The sequence below is a fragment of the Aquarana catesbeiana genome, linkage group LG05 (assembly GCF_042186555.1).
Source record: "Aquarana catesbeiana isolate 2022-GZ linkage group LG05, ASM4218655v1, whole genome shotgun sequence".
In the NCBI taxonomy this organism is placed as follows: Eukaryota; Metazoa; Chordata; class Amphibia; order Anura; family Ranidae; genus Aquarana; species Aquarana catesbeiana.
The window spans coordinates 473,746,819-473,758,757 of NC_133328.1; the positions used below are offsets into that span (position 1 = coordinate 473,746,819).

At 41.7% G+C, this 11,939-nt stretch overlaps 1 long non-coding RNA gene across 1 annotated transcript; it reads right to left on the minus strand.

The window, feature by feature from the left end:
- Positions 1–1,413: 1,413 nt before the first annotated feature.
- On the minus strand, positions 1,414–10,906 carry LOC141145101 (uncharacterized). Its single transcript, XR_012244511.1, has 4 exons — positions 10,774–10,906; positions 3,091–3,252; positions 2,844–2,912; positions 1,414–2,432 (listed from the first exon to the last, which is right to left on the minus strand). It is a non-coding gene; the product is annotated as an uncharacterized lncRNA (long non-coding RNA).
- Between the last annotated feature and the right edge of the window lie 1,033 nt (positions 10,907–11,939).

An 11,939-nucleotide genomic window follows, 5' to 3' on the forward strand; every position in this document is an offset into this window, starting at 1 on the left:
ATACTTACTGCATAATTAAATAATAAATTAGACTAATCCCACCATTGTGCATAAATGTGCTCATAAAAGAACGCACAGTGATAAACTTTCCTCAAATGTGCATATGTTTAAACCAGCTAAAAACTCCTTATAATAAATATATTAAGTATGGTCTAATTGAATATAACGAAAACTAATTACATATATCGTGCTTTCATAAAGTTTCTACAAAAATAAATAAAAATGTGCAAATTTATATATATATGAGAATCCTTCCTTAATCCTAAGAATCCTTCCTGTGAGGTTTAAACAGTTTCATCAAGTGTTGTGTAATCACACAGATCAGTGTCAATTAGCTCATGACAAAGTTGAAACAAAAAATAAAAAAAGTGTCAAAAAAAAGAGATGTTACTTTTTACTGCTTACACTTCTTCTTCAGCGTTATTCACTGCTCCACTCATATTCCGGACATGTGGAGAAAGATAAAAATATCCATTGCGCAGAGGTTTAAAAATTCATTATATACTATAATGCAAATAAGGTTGCTGCACTCACAGACTCCTTCTCACTGGGATCGCTTTGTATGTTGATCAGGCTGCAGACAAGAGTTCAGCAGTACGGCGCTACCTACACCGCCGTCAATTCACACACTTCAGATGCTAGACGTCACAGGCTCCTCCTACATGTTACGTCACTGCCACGTGACTTTTTCAAGAAAGACTTGAAAAAGTCACGTGGCAGTGACGTATCAGAAGTATCAGAAGTATATATATATTTTTACCCTTTACTTATATGGGAATATGAGGTTAATATTAGCGCAACTGACCACTTTTACTAAAATTAGTTTTAGTCAACTAAAATATACTGGAGATTTAGTAGACTAAATAGGACTAAAACTAAAACAATTGCAGAAGACTAAAATGGGACTAAAACTAAAATGCCATTTTAGTCCTAAGACTAATGCCCCGTACACACGGTCGGATTTTCCGATGGAAAATGTCCGATCGGAGCGTGTTGTCGGAAATTCCGACCGTGTGTGGGCTCCATCGGACATTTTCCATCGGATTTTCCGACACACAAAGTTTGAGAGCAGGCTATAAAATTTTCCGACAACAAAATCCGATGGCGTCAATTCCGACCGTGTGTGGCCTGTTCCGACGCACAAAGTGCCACGCATGCTCAGAAGAAATTCCGACACGGAACACCTCAGTCTGGTAAACTTTGCGTTCGCAATGGATACAGCACTTTCGTCACGGTGCAATGTTAAAAATGGTTTAAAAAATGGTTTAATACATCGCACTCTCTTCTTCTTTATAATGTGAGAAGAATGAAGTCGTTTTGCTGCTTATATTCACACACACTTCTCACAAACTTCTTTCTTTATTATTTAGCGGGATTCCCTTAATATATTTTGATTTGTCACATCTGACAACATTATTTTGGTTTTGTTTTTTTTGTTTTTTTTTGGTTTTAAGGCAGATTAGTTATTTTTGGTTTGTATTTTTTTCAAGGCTGATCTTTGTTTTATTGGATTTTTATTTTGACTCCAGAATATTTTTGTGTGTGTTTTGTGTGTCAAGTTACCACAACACCATTGATATCTTATATTATTTAATCTGTCGGAGATTGTTTTGTGTTGTTGTCTCTTGTTAATTTCACATTGTACTTTAGAAATGTACCTGAATCCTCACCAACAAACTGTACTTTTTGAATGAAAACACACATAGGAGAGTATAATTTTCCTTAAAAAATCATTTATTAAGGGCTCACAACTAAACAAAGAGGGAGGCAATGCTGGAGAAACAGAAGAAATGGGTGAAGCCTTGGACCCCCAGGGCAGACATCAACTATTTTCAAGCAAAATTGGTGGCCTGAGGAGTCCTTATCTAAGGGAGTGCAGTCTAGTCCAGAAGTCCCAGAGATCCGGAAAGCAGCAGATGACATCTGTGTCCCCAGGCTGTGGTCATACAAGAGACTGCATCTTTTGTCAGACCAGACTGAACCCAGGGCCATCACTCTCTGGTCTTCTTTCCACGCCTCCTTCCACGCTGTGGCTCTGGTGGTGGTGGAGTTGTGGCAGCAGGAGGAGGAGGGGGATGGTCCAACTCAATCACATCGGTCTTGGGTGTTAGTTCCCCACTCACCCCCTTACTTAGGACTTTATAAAGCAGTTTTGTGGCAGCCATGCAGGCAAAGGCCTCTTCAGGAGTGGGTAAGGCTCGGAGGGACGCAGAAGCCTCCTGAATGAGCCTGAGCACAGAATCCTGCATGTGAGTCGCCTTCCTCGCCCTTTTGTATGGAAGGCGGAGGGGAGGAACCTGCGATTCAGTCAGGCTGTGACTTGTCCCAGGCTTCTCTTGGCTGACACTTAGCCCCGCCTCCTCCTGGCTGCCACTAATCCCCGCCTCCTCCTGGCTGCCACATTCCACAACCTCCTCCTGGCTGAGGTCTTCCTGTGTATGAAAAAGGGACATAGTTTTAGTATTTTTTTCATCAATCACACACAATTTTCACCTCCTGACTGTTGCAAATTGAATGTTAACAAATATAACAGACTATCCTTCTGAGCCCAGCATTTTTCATTCTTGTCCCAATTTTGGGTGCCCACTACTATCTATTGATATGTAAAACACTTTTTTCAATCATCAATTAGTGATCAATAATAACATCTAGTAAACATCATTCATTTATTGACCAGAAATCTGTAGAACAATGCTATACCTGACTCAGAGGCGTAACTAGAAACCTCAGGGCCCTGGTGCAAGAAATCATGAAGGCCCCTCCCCCGAAAAGCATGATTTTATTACTATATTTTTTCCACTGTACAACAAAGTAAAACATTTCTGTTTCTGATTTCAACTTACCGTAACTGTCAAGAGGAAGCTTCAGGATAGGACATGGTCACATAACAGGTCAGAATGATGAGAATGTACCTGCAAAATATCATGAAGAACAACCATAAATCAAGGCGATATATACATCCATTAGACAAAGTTATAGTCAAAGATCCACATTTTAATTATATATTTAAATCCATAAAATATAACATTTTGAATGAGATTAATTTGGAAAATATAAAAACACTGTACATGTATAGACACACAAACTTACTAAAAATGTTCACAAAGGTAGAAGAAAATCTTCAAAAAAGGGTCCAAAACAGGGCCAACAATAACTTCTTCAAAAAAGGGTCCACAACAGGGCCAACAATAACTTCCAACTTTTTTAGAACTTAAAACTTTAACATTTAACTTTGTTTCTGTGAAGAAAGACCTGTAAAATAGAAATGTGTATATATATATATATATATATATATATATATATATATATATATATATATATATATATTTATTAGCATGGTTTATTGAAACTAGCATGCATTCAACTCAACTGGTTAGTGTAACTTGGAACCAAGCATGCAAGGTTCAACCATAAAAATAGGTTAGTGTAACTGGTAACAAAACTGAAAAAGCCATTCTCAACAAAGGTTCAGAGGAACCCTAGAGTTCTTACAGAGGTTGTTAGGGGTTCCATGAGCTGCAGCTGATTGACCTATCTGATGGCATCTGCTTTGATCCAGGGAAATTTGATCTATTTAGCCATCTGAAAGGTGGCATTCTGACCACCACTGTAAGAAAGACAGACATTCTTCCCACTGACCACCAATGTAGGCTTAATTCTTCCCATTGACCCATAATGGATAGGTTTTAGTAAAAGTTCCCCAAGACCTGAAAATTTATTAAAGGATTCCTCTGGGGTAAAAAGGTTGAGAAAGGCTGGTTTAGTGTAACTTGTAACAGAACAGATATAACTGCAAACTTACTACGCTCATTAAAAATGACGACGCCCTGCTTTTGCTTCAGCAAAGTCATCTATAATGTTTTCAATGTTGAGTCTTCTAGCTCTCTCATTTTCTATGCTTAACAAAGCAAGTCCAGTGAGTCTTTGCTGAGACATGGTGTTTCTCAAATAACTTTTAATTAGTTTTAATTTTGAAAAAGACCTTTCTGCAGTTGCTACGGTTACTGGAAGTGTGAGGAACAAAAGTAATGCTATGCAGACATCTGGGACAGTAGAAGACAGTGCACTGTTTTCAACAAGTAGTAGGTGAGCAAGATCCTTTACAGTGGAACAACTGCGAACCTCTTCTTGAAGTGCTGAACGGAATGAAAGAAGCTGCCCAGGAAAATCTGGTGATAGATCCTCTCTGTAAAATTCATGCAGTTTTGATGCTGCTGCAATCAGATTATCATCAGATTGAGAAGCAAGAATGGCAGGCTGAACTATCTCAAATCTATGAAGGACTGCATTCATTCCTGTAAATCGGTCTGACAACTGGTTTATAATAATATCCAAACATCTATAAAATACAGTTGTTTTAAAGCGTTCCTCTGGATCAGATAATCTTTCATCCATACACAGCTCATCAAAGTGGCGCTTTACTTTTTTAAATCTTTTATTTGAAAACTCTGCTTCAATTCCCCACTTTTCTGCAAGTGTCACTGCAGTTTCTTTGGCTTCCTCAAAATTATCCCTGTAGCTGGAAAGGGCTGTAACAGCATTCTGAATGAGCTGCACTGCTCCAGACAGTTCCATGTCTTTTGATTGCAAGGCTTTTGAAATTGCATTCACATGGTTCAAGATTTTAGTTTGCAGGGCGACAAGAAGCACAAACTCAAAAGATTCTATTTTCTTTTTTAGATTTGCAGCGTCATCTCTTTCTATTGGTTTTGATGAAAGAAGGATTATTTTTGACAAAGCTTGCATGATGTCTAGAAAACGGAAACGAAGTGCAAGCAGGGAATCATGTCTAGAAGACCACCGTGTAGGGCAAAGCCGTTTCAGTGTGACAGAGGATTCAGATGTGAATGATGAGAGAAAGGCCCATCTGCGTATGCTTTCCCCAAAGAAGGTGTATAAATTATGCACCACATCAAAAAATCTAGAAACTTCCGGTATGTCAGAAACAGCATCCTGAATGACAAGATTTAGATTGTGTGCTGCACAATGAACATAGAGGGCATTCTTTTCCATCTTTGCTATCCGAGCCTGCACACCAGAATAGACACCACTCATTGTTGCTGCACCATCATATCCCTGACCACGACACTTTGATATTTCAAGGCCCTTGCTCTCTATGCAGGCAACAATATTGCTAGTAATCTGTGCTGCACTCTGATCTTCAATGGCATGGAACCCTAAGAAAGCCTCATTTATTGTTATACTGCAGGCTCGTTGATTCGTATCTCTTTCCACAGACACATATCGAAATATCTGACTCATCTGATCTACTTTGGATATGTCCTGGGTTGTGTCCATTATTATAGAATAAAATTGTGTTTTTTTATTTCAGAAACAATTTCACTTTGCACTTTTTTGGACAGAATTTCTATTAGCTCATTTTGTATTTTGGGGCTCAAATATTTAAATGTGCCTTGGGGTAACTGGAGAAGTTCCTTTAAAATTGGGTCATATTCTGCAAGTAGCTCTATGATGGAGAGAAATTTTCCATTGTTAACCTCTCCCAGGCGCTCCCTGTGACCACGAAAGGCTAGATTAGCCATTGCCATTGTTAATGTTACATTAACAATTCTTTGTAGGACCTGCCTCCAAAAGTTTTTTTCTCGTCGAATTTGTTTTTCATTTTCCTCATCAATTGTTTTATTACGCCTCCACTGATCATAAACTACACATGCTTCCATGTGAGTTTGCGAAGACTCATGGATCTGAATTTTAGCAGACAGCCTCTGCCACTTCTGGATCCCTTTTGCCCATGCAGGTTCAAATCCTACTTTTTTACGGTCTGCAAACAACCAGCATGGTTCACAGTACGCTGCATTAAGCTTTGGAGAGTAACAAAGCCACATTAAAGGTAGTTTAAGCCCTGTCTTGGTGACTCTCTCATAATAACTTTCAGAAAAGCATCTTTTCTTAGTATCATTATCTCGGGGGGGAAAGGTCCTGGAGGTCTGCATGGGCCATGAGCTAATATAAACCTTTTAATGTTTGGATCTGTTATTGTGACTGGGTAATGTCCCCTATCAGTCACATATTGCTCACCAACAATACTACTTTCAATATCACCACCTGAAGATGCTCTACTGCTCACAAGATCTAAATCTTCATCTTCATCAGTATTTGGGGTGGTACCAAGAGGTTGGTCTTGTATTGTGCTACAGCCTTCAAGTGGATTACTGCTGTCATCTTCTAGTGAAAATTCAATAGAGCAAGTTTCTTCACTGACTGTCGCCTGACTGATCCGTGAGATATTTACACTTTCCTGAATACTTTTTTCAGTTTCCTCACTGCTATCTCTAGAACTTTCAGCCACAGTTTTAGGGGTGGAAAAGAAGTGACTTATTTTAGGCAGTTTTTGAATTTTTATCTGCTCTTCCTTAGCCTTTTTACGTTTCTGAGCACCACTCCTGGACTGCGTGGATGACATTATGATGGAAAAGTGTTTATTTTTTATTTTCTGTAAATAAAAGTATATTAGAGTCATAGTATGCAAGCTCTTCAGGAAAGGCACTCCATATATAATACCTAGGATTACATGTGAGATGAACAGATACACATTTTACAGTCTAGCATTGTTCAATATTCACAATGAACAGGGCAACTAGGGTATTATTAACCAAAATGCTGTAAAATATTTTAAACTATTATTAACTTTTGTATATCGTCATAGTTCAGCCCCAGTGCATCTATATTTCTGGGGCAGCACACAAATTTTGAAAAATTCAATGTATTGATCAATTAAACCACACTTTCATAGAAGTGACCCAGGATTAGCCAGGGTCATTCTAAATAAAAACTAGCCGATTTAGATGAAGCTTTATAGTAAATGGACTCTCAGCATGGTGCGGCCTAGTAATTGACTGCTGGGAACCACCTGGCTAAGGTGACCCAAAGTGAAGGATTAGAAGGATAAGAAGTGTAGGTGGGGCATATTCAGTCCTAAGCCCAAGTTAAAGGGGTTGTAAACCCTCGTTTTTTTTAATATTTTTTAAATAACAAACATATCATACTTACCTCCACTGTGCAACTCATTTTGCACAGAGTGGCCCTGATCGTCCTCTTCTGGGGTCCCCTCCGGTGGCTCCTCCCCGCAATCAGATAAACCCCTAAGAGAAGCACTTTCCCGGGGGGGGTTACCTTGCCCGAGTCCAGCATTTGCATCCATATACACGAAGCCCGCTGGATTTGATTGACATCAGCGGGAGCCAATTGCTGCGCTGCTTTCAATCTATCCAATTAAGAGCCAGGACCCCGTGGAAAGAGGGAGAGCGGATCTCCACCGAGGGAAATACACTAGTATAGTAAATAAACTCTCTAGTTAGTTTCTTTTATGCAAAGTAAAACCTAAGCTGTGAGCATTAAAAACACACAAACACCAAAGAAAAATAATACTGCACTTCAGTATTCAATGACATATTGTTTTTCCTACAATACAATGCTAGATAACCATTGTCACTATTTTGGACTATTTTTTCCCATAAAGCATGGCTGGCTGAGCATCATGGGGAATACAGACAGTCCACAACTGCCATCGTTTAGCCATTAGTTAAAGCGGAGTTCCGACATTTTTTTAAGTCAGCAGGTACAAATGCTGCAGCTGCTGACTTTTAAAATAAGGACACTCACCTGTCTAGGGCGCCCGCGATGCTGGCACCCGAAGCCGATCTGTCCCTCGGCTCTCGGGTGCTGCTGCCGCCGCCATCTTTGCTAAGGGAATCAGGAGGTGAATTCATGCGTGACTCGCGCTGCGCGTTTCCACTGGTCCCTGCCTTCTCCTGGGGGGGGGGGGGGGGGGGAGTGGCGTAGATACCCATGGGTGTCGTGGGTATCTATGCCCGGAAGTGGGAGCAAAATACCTGTATTAGACAAGTATCTGCTCCCCCCATGAAAGGTGCCAAATGTGACACCGGAGAGGGGGGAGGATTCCGAAAAGCAGAAGTTCCATTTTTATGTGGAACTCCGCTTTAAGTTAACAAAAATATATATTCTGTATATATATATATATATATATATATATATATATATATATATATATATATATATATTTAATATTTAGGCCCCAAAAAAAAAAAAAAAAAATCAGGAGATATCCATTATCCTTCACTACTTAAAGAAAGCCCAATTCATCCTGAAAAAAAAAAAAGGTATAATCCACCTGGATACACAAAGTAGTTGTGATGATATGTACAGTTTTACTAACACATGTCAAAGGTGCAGAATTAGGCATTGACATTTTTTACCCTCACTCATTAAGGGGTTAAACATATTTATCAACTCTTTGTGTTTCAATTTAATAAAAAACTTCTATGCAAAATTTTTATTTCCTATGTGGCCATAATGCAGTATTTTCCTGAAATACCATGTTATGACCCCTAGATGGAGCTGATGATCATTGAGGATTAATCAGATCTTTTATTAACACGGTTGTAAATCCTGTTTGTTATTTTTTACCTACCGGTAAGCCTATAAGGCTTATAATAAGACTTACCTATACGTAAAATCAATATCGCCTAAATGTGCACAGTTTAGGAGATTTTCACCCTGCATGCAGCCAGTGACATCACTGGTGCATGCGCTCTGAAGGTCCGGCATACCTTGCCGGAACTTCAGAGCTTCGTACCAGAACTGAGGTCTCCTGCACATATGCACAGGGGTGACGTCATTTTGGCACCGGCCAATCAGATACCCGGAGCACACAGATGCGGAAAAAAGACTTGGGGAACATGTCAGCCCTCTCAGCGGTGACATTACAGCGCCGGAGGGCTTAGTTCCAAGGTGAGTATTTCATAATGTGCTAGTATGGGATGAATACTAGCACATTATGCCATTTCCTTGTAGTGTGTGGATAACATAGCCCACTCTGCTATATGTGCAGTTAGATGTACATGGACCACCTGTCTGTTTATTTTTTTTTTAACACTTTTTAATGTGATTTTGCACAGAACAGTAAGGCCCCTTTCACGCTGGGGCGGTTTGCAGGTGTTATTGCGCTAAAAATACTGCCTGCAAACCGCCCCTAAACAGCCTCCGCTGTTTGTTCAGTGTGAAAGCCCGAGGGCTTTCACACTGAAGCGGTGCGCTAGCAGGAGAAGAAAAAAATCTCCTGCAAGCCGCATCTTTGGAGCGGTGAAGGAGCGGTGTATTCACCGCTCCTTCACCGCTCCTGCCCATTGAAATCAATGGGACAGTGCGGCTATACCGCGGCAATACCGCGGCTATAGCCGCGCTGTACGAGTGATTTTAACCCTTTTTCGGCCGCCAGCGGGGGGTTAAAACCGCACCGCTAGCGGCCGAATACCGCGGTAAAACAGCGCTAAAAATAGCACTGTTTTACCGCCGATGCCCCCTACCGCCCCAGTGTGAAAGCAGCCTAATACAAGGTAATTGCAACAAGCTACAAAAAAAAAAATATATATATATATATATATATATATATATATATATATAACACACACACACACACACACATATATACATCCTGTGGTACCTAGGACAAATACTGATACAAGTGTGGAAAAAAATTGAGGAGGGAGAATGTTCCTTCCAGGATCACATGTAAATAAAGAAGGAAAGTTGGGACTTTAAATGAGGCTAATGACATTGTGGAGGTAAATTAATAGAAATACATATTTATTGAACATAGAAGAGTGTAAAAATGCGTAACAGTAATAAAAAGCACATAAAAAAATATATCATTTCATCTTTATTCACACACACACACACACACACACACATATATGTGCGCATGTAGCATGAACATCCAGGATACATAATTATATATCACAAATTGGCACCACATGGTGATCTGGAATAATTGATTGGTCATTTAATAAATTCATATATGTACATATATCATCAAAGCAGCACTTTGCAGAGGAAATAGAAACATGTAAAAGCACAACCACCTGTCTGTTTACACCCAACTGCCCTCCAATCCAGTCCACCCAAGCAGAGGGGAACGGATCCCCTTCTGTTTGTTTTTTGGTGGATCGTATTGGAGGTAGGTGGCTGTAAACGGTCACAAGTCCATTTACACCCACAACTTAATAGAGGAGAATGGAGGGTCCAATGGGGTCTAAATGAAACCCGACAGGCGGACCCAATCAGACCGCTCATGTGAAAGGGCTCTTATTAGCTGAGAGATGGCATCATATTTAATGCATATATCAGGAACCACAGTTATGCCTGGTACACATGATGAGATTGTCGGACAAATGATCTTCTGGTTTTTTTTTGCATGCTAATCTCATATCAAAAATGAAGAGTTTACTAAAGTTACGAAAATTCTCATTTGACAGAATAAGACTTCAGAAGTGATGTCATGTATTGTAATGTATTTGTATTGCATGTCTGAACGACAACTCTACCGATTTAGAAGTTGTAAAGTGGATTTTTTCTTACAATTTTCTAATCGTGTTTACGGGGCTTTAGCCTTAGGCAGGCCATAGACCGTTTAAATCCTGGCCGGTTCAGCAGGGACTGGACAAGATTCGAATGGGCAGCCTGAATGTACCAAGTTGATCGATTGATCAACTTGGGTACAACCAGCCTGCTGAATTCTCTCCTAATTATCGCTAACGGCTGCTATAGCCTTTAGCAAAAATCACTGTCTTCTCCTGCCTGCCCCTAGTTCCCCCCCCCCCCCCCCCCCCAGCTGAGAGAAGACAATTGCTTGGCAGGACAAATTCCCCTGTCAGCACTGTGTGTTGATGGAGGAATCAATGGGAGTCTATGACATCGACATATGAATCTGGTACAGATATTGGCTCATCATACCTGCAAAGCTGCCCGTTGCAAGTCTTCGAGCGGCTTGTGAGGGTCCACCTTAACCTCCCACGTTGTTTGGAAGACCACCAGAAAGGCGAAGTTCTAGCTGACCTTCCAGGAATTCTAGACAGAAATTTTGCAGTTGGTTACTTGAGTATATGTAAACGATCACCTTGTAAAACTACCCATTCAGTTTAAAATGGAAATTAAATGCAAAACATTTGTATACACAGGGCTCAAAATTTCAAATCCTGAGCTACTAGCCAGGCCTCAAGGGTTACTTGCCATCTGTTGCCCCACCCAACCCCTACCATGCCCCGCCCCTAATTCCACCCCCAAACACGCCCTCATAACTTATCTCATGAAATTACACTTAAATGTTTTATGCAGAATTAAGTTATGAAAATAAATATTAACAACAACTTTATTCTTGCCCAAAAATGTAGCCTGCCCGTGTCCACCAGTACAGCCAGTGTCCCCAGTGCAGCCAGTGTCCCCAGTGCAGCCAGTGTCCCCAGTGCAGCCTGCCCGTGTCCACCTGTGTCCCCAGTGCAGCCGGTGTCCCCAGTGCAGCCAGTGTCCCCAGTGCAGCCAGTGTCCCCAATGCAGCCTGCCCGTGTCCACCTGTGTCCCCAGTGCAGCCAGTGTCCCCAGTGGAGCCAGTGTCCCCAGTGCAGCCAGAGTCCCCAGTGCAGCCAGTGTCCCCAGTGCAGCCAGTGTCCCCAGTGCAGCCAGTGTCACCAATGCAGCCTGCCCGTGTCCACCTGTGTCCCCAGTGCAGCCTGTGTACCCAGTACAGCCAGTGTCCCCAGTGTAGCCAGTGTCCCCAGTGCAGCCAGTGTCCCCAGTGCAGCCAGTGTCTCCAGTGCAGCCTGCCCGTGTCCACCTGTGTCCCCAGTGCAGCCAGTGTCCCCAGTGCAGCCACTGTCCCCAGTGCAGCCAGTGTCACCAATGCAGCCTGCCCGTGTCCACCTGTGTCCCCAGTGCAGCCAGTGTCCCCAGTGCAGCCATTGTCCCCAGTGCAGCCAGTGTCCCCAGTGCAGCCAGTGTCCCCAGTGCAGCCTGCCCGTGTCCACCTGTGTCCCCAGTGCAGCCAGTGTCCCCAGTGCAGCCAGTGTCCCCAGCGCAGCCAGTGTCCCCAGCGCAGCCAGTGTCCCCAGTGCAGCCAGTGTCAC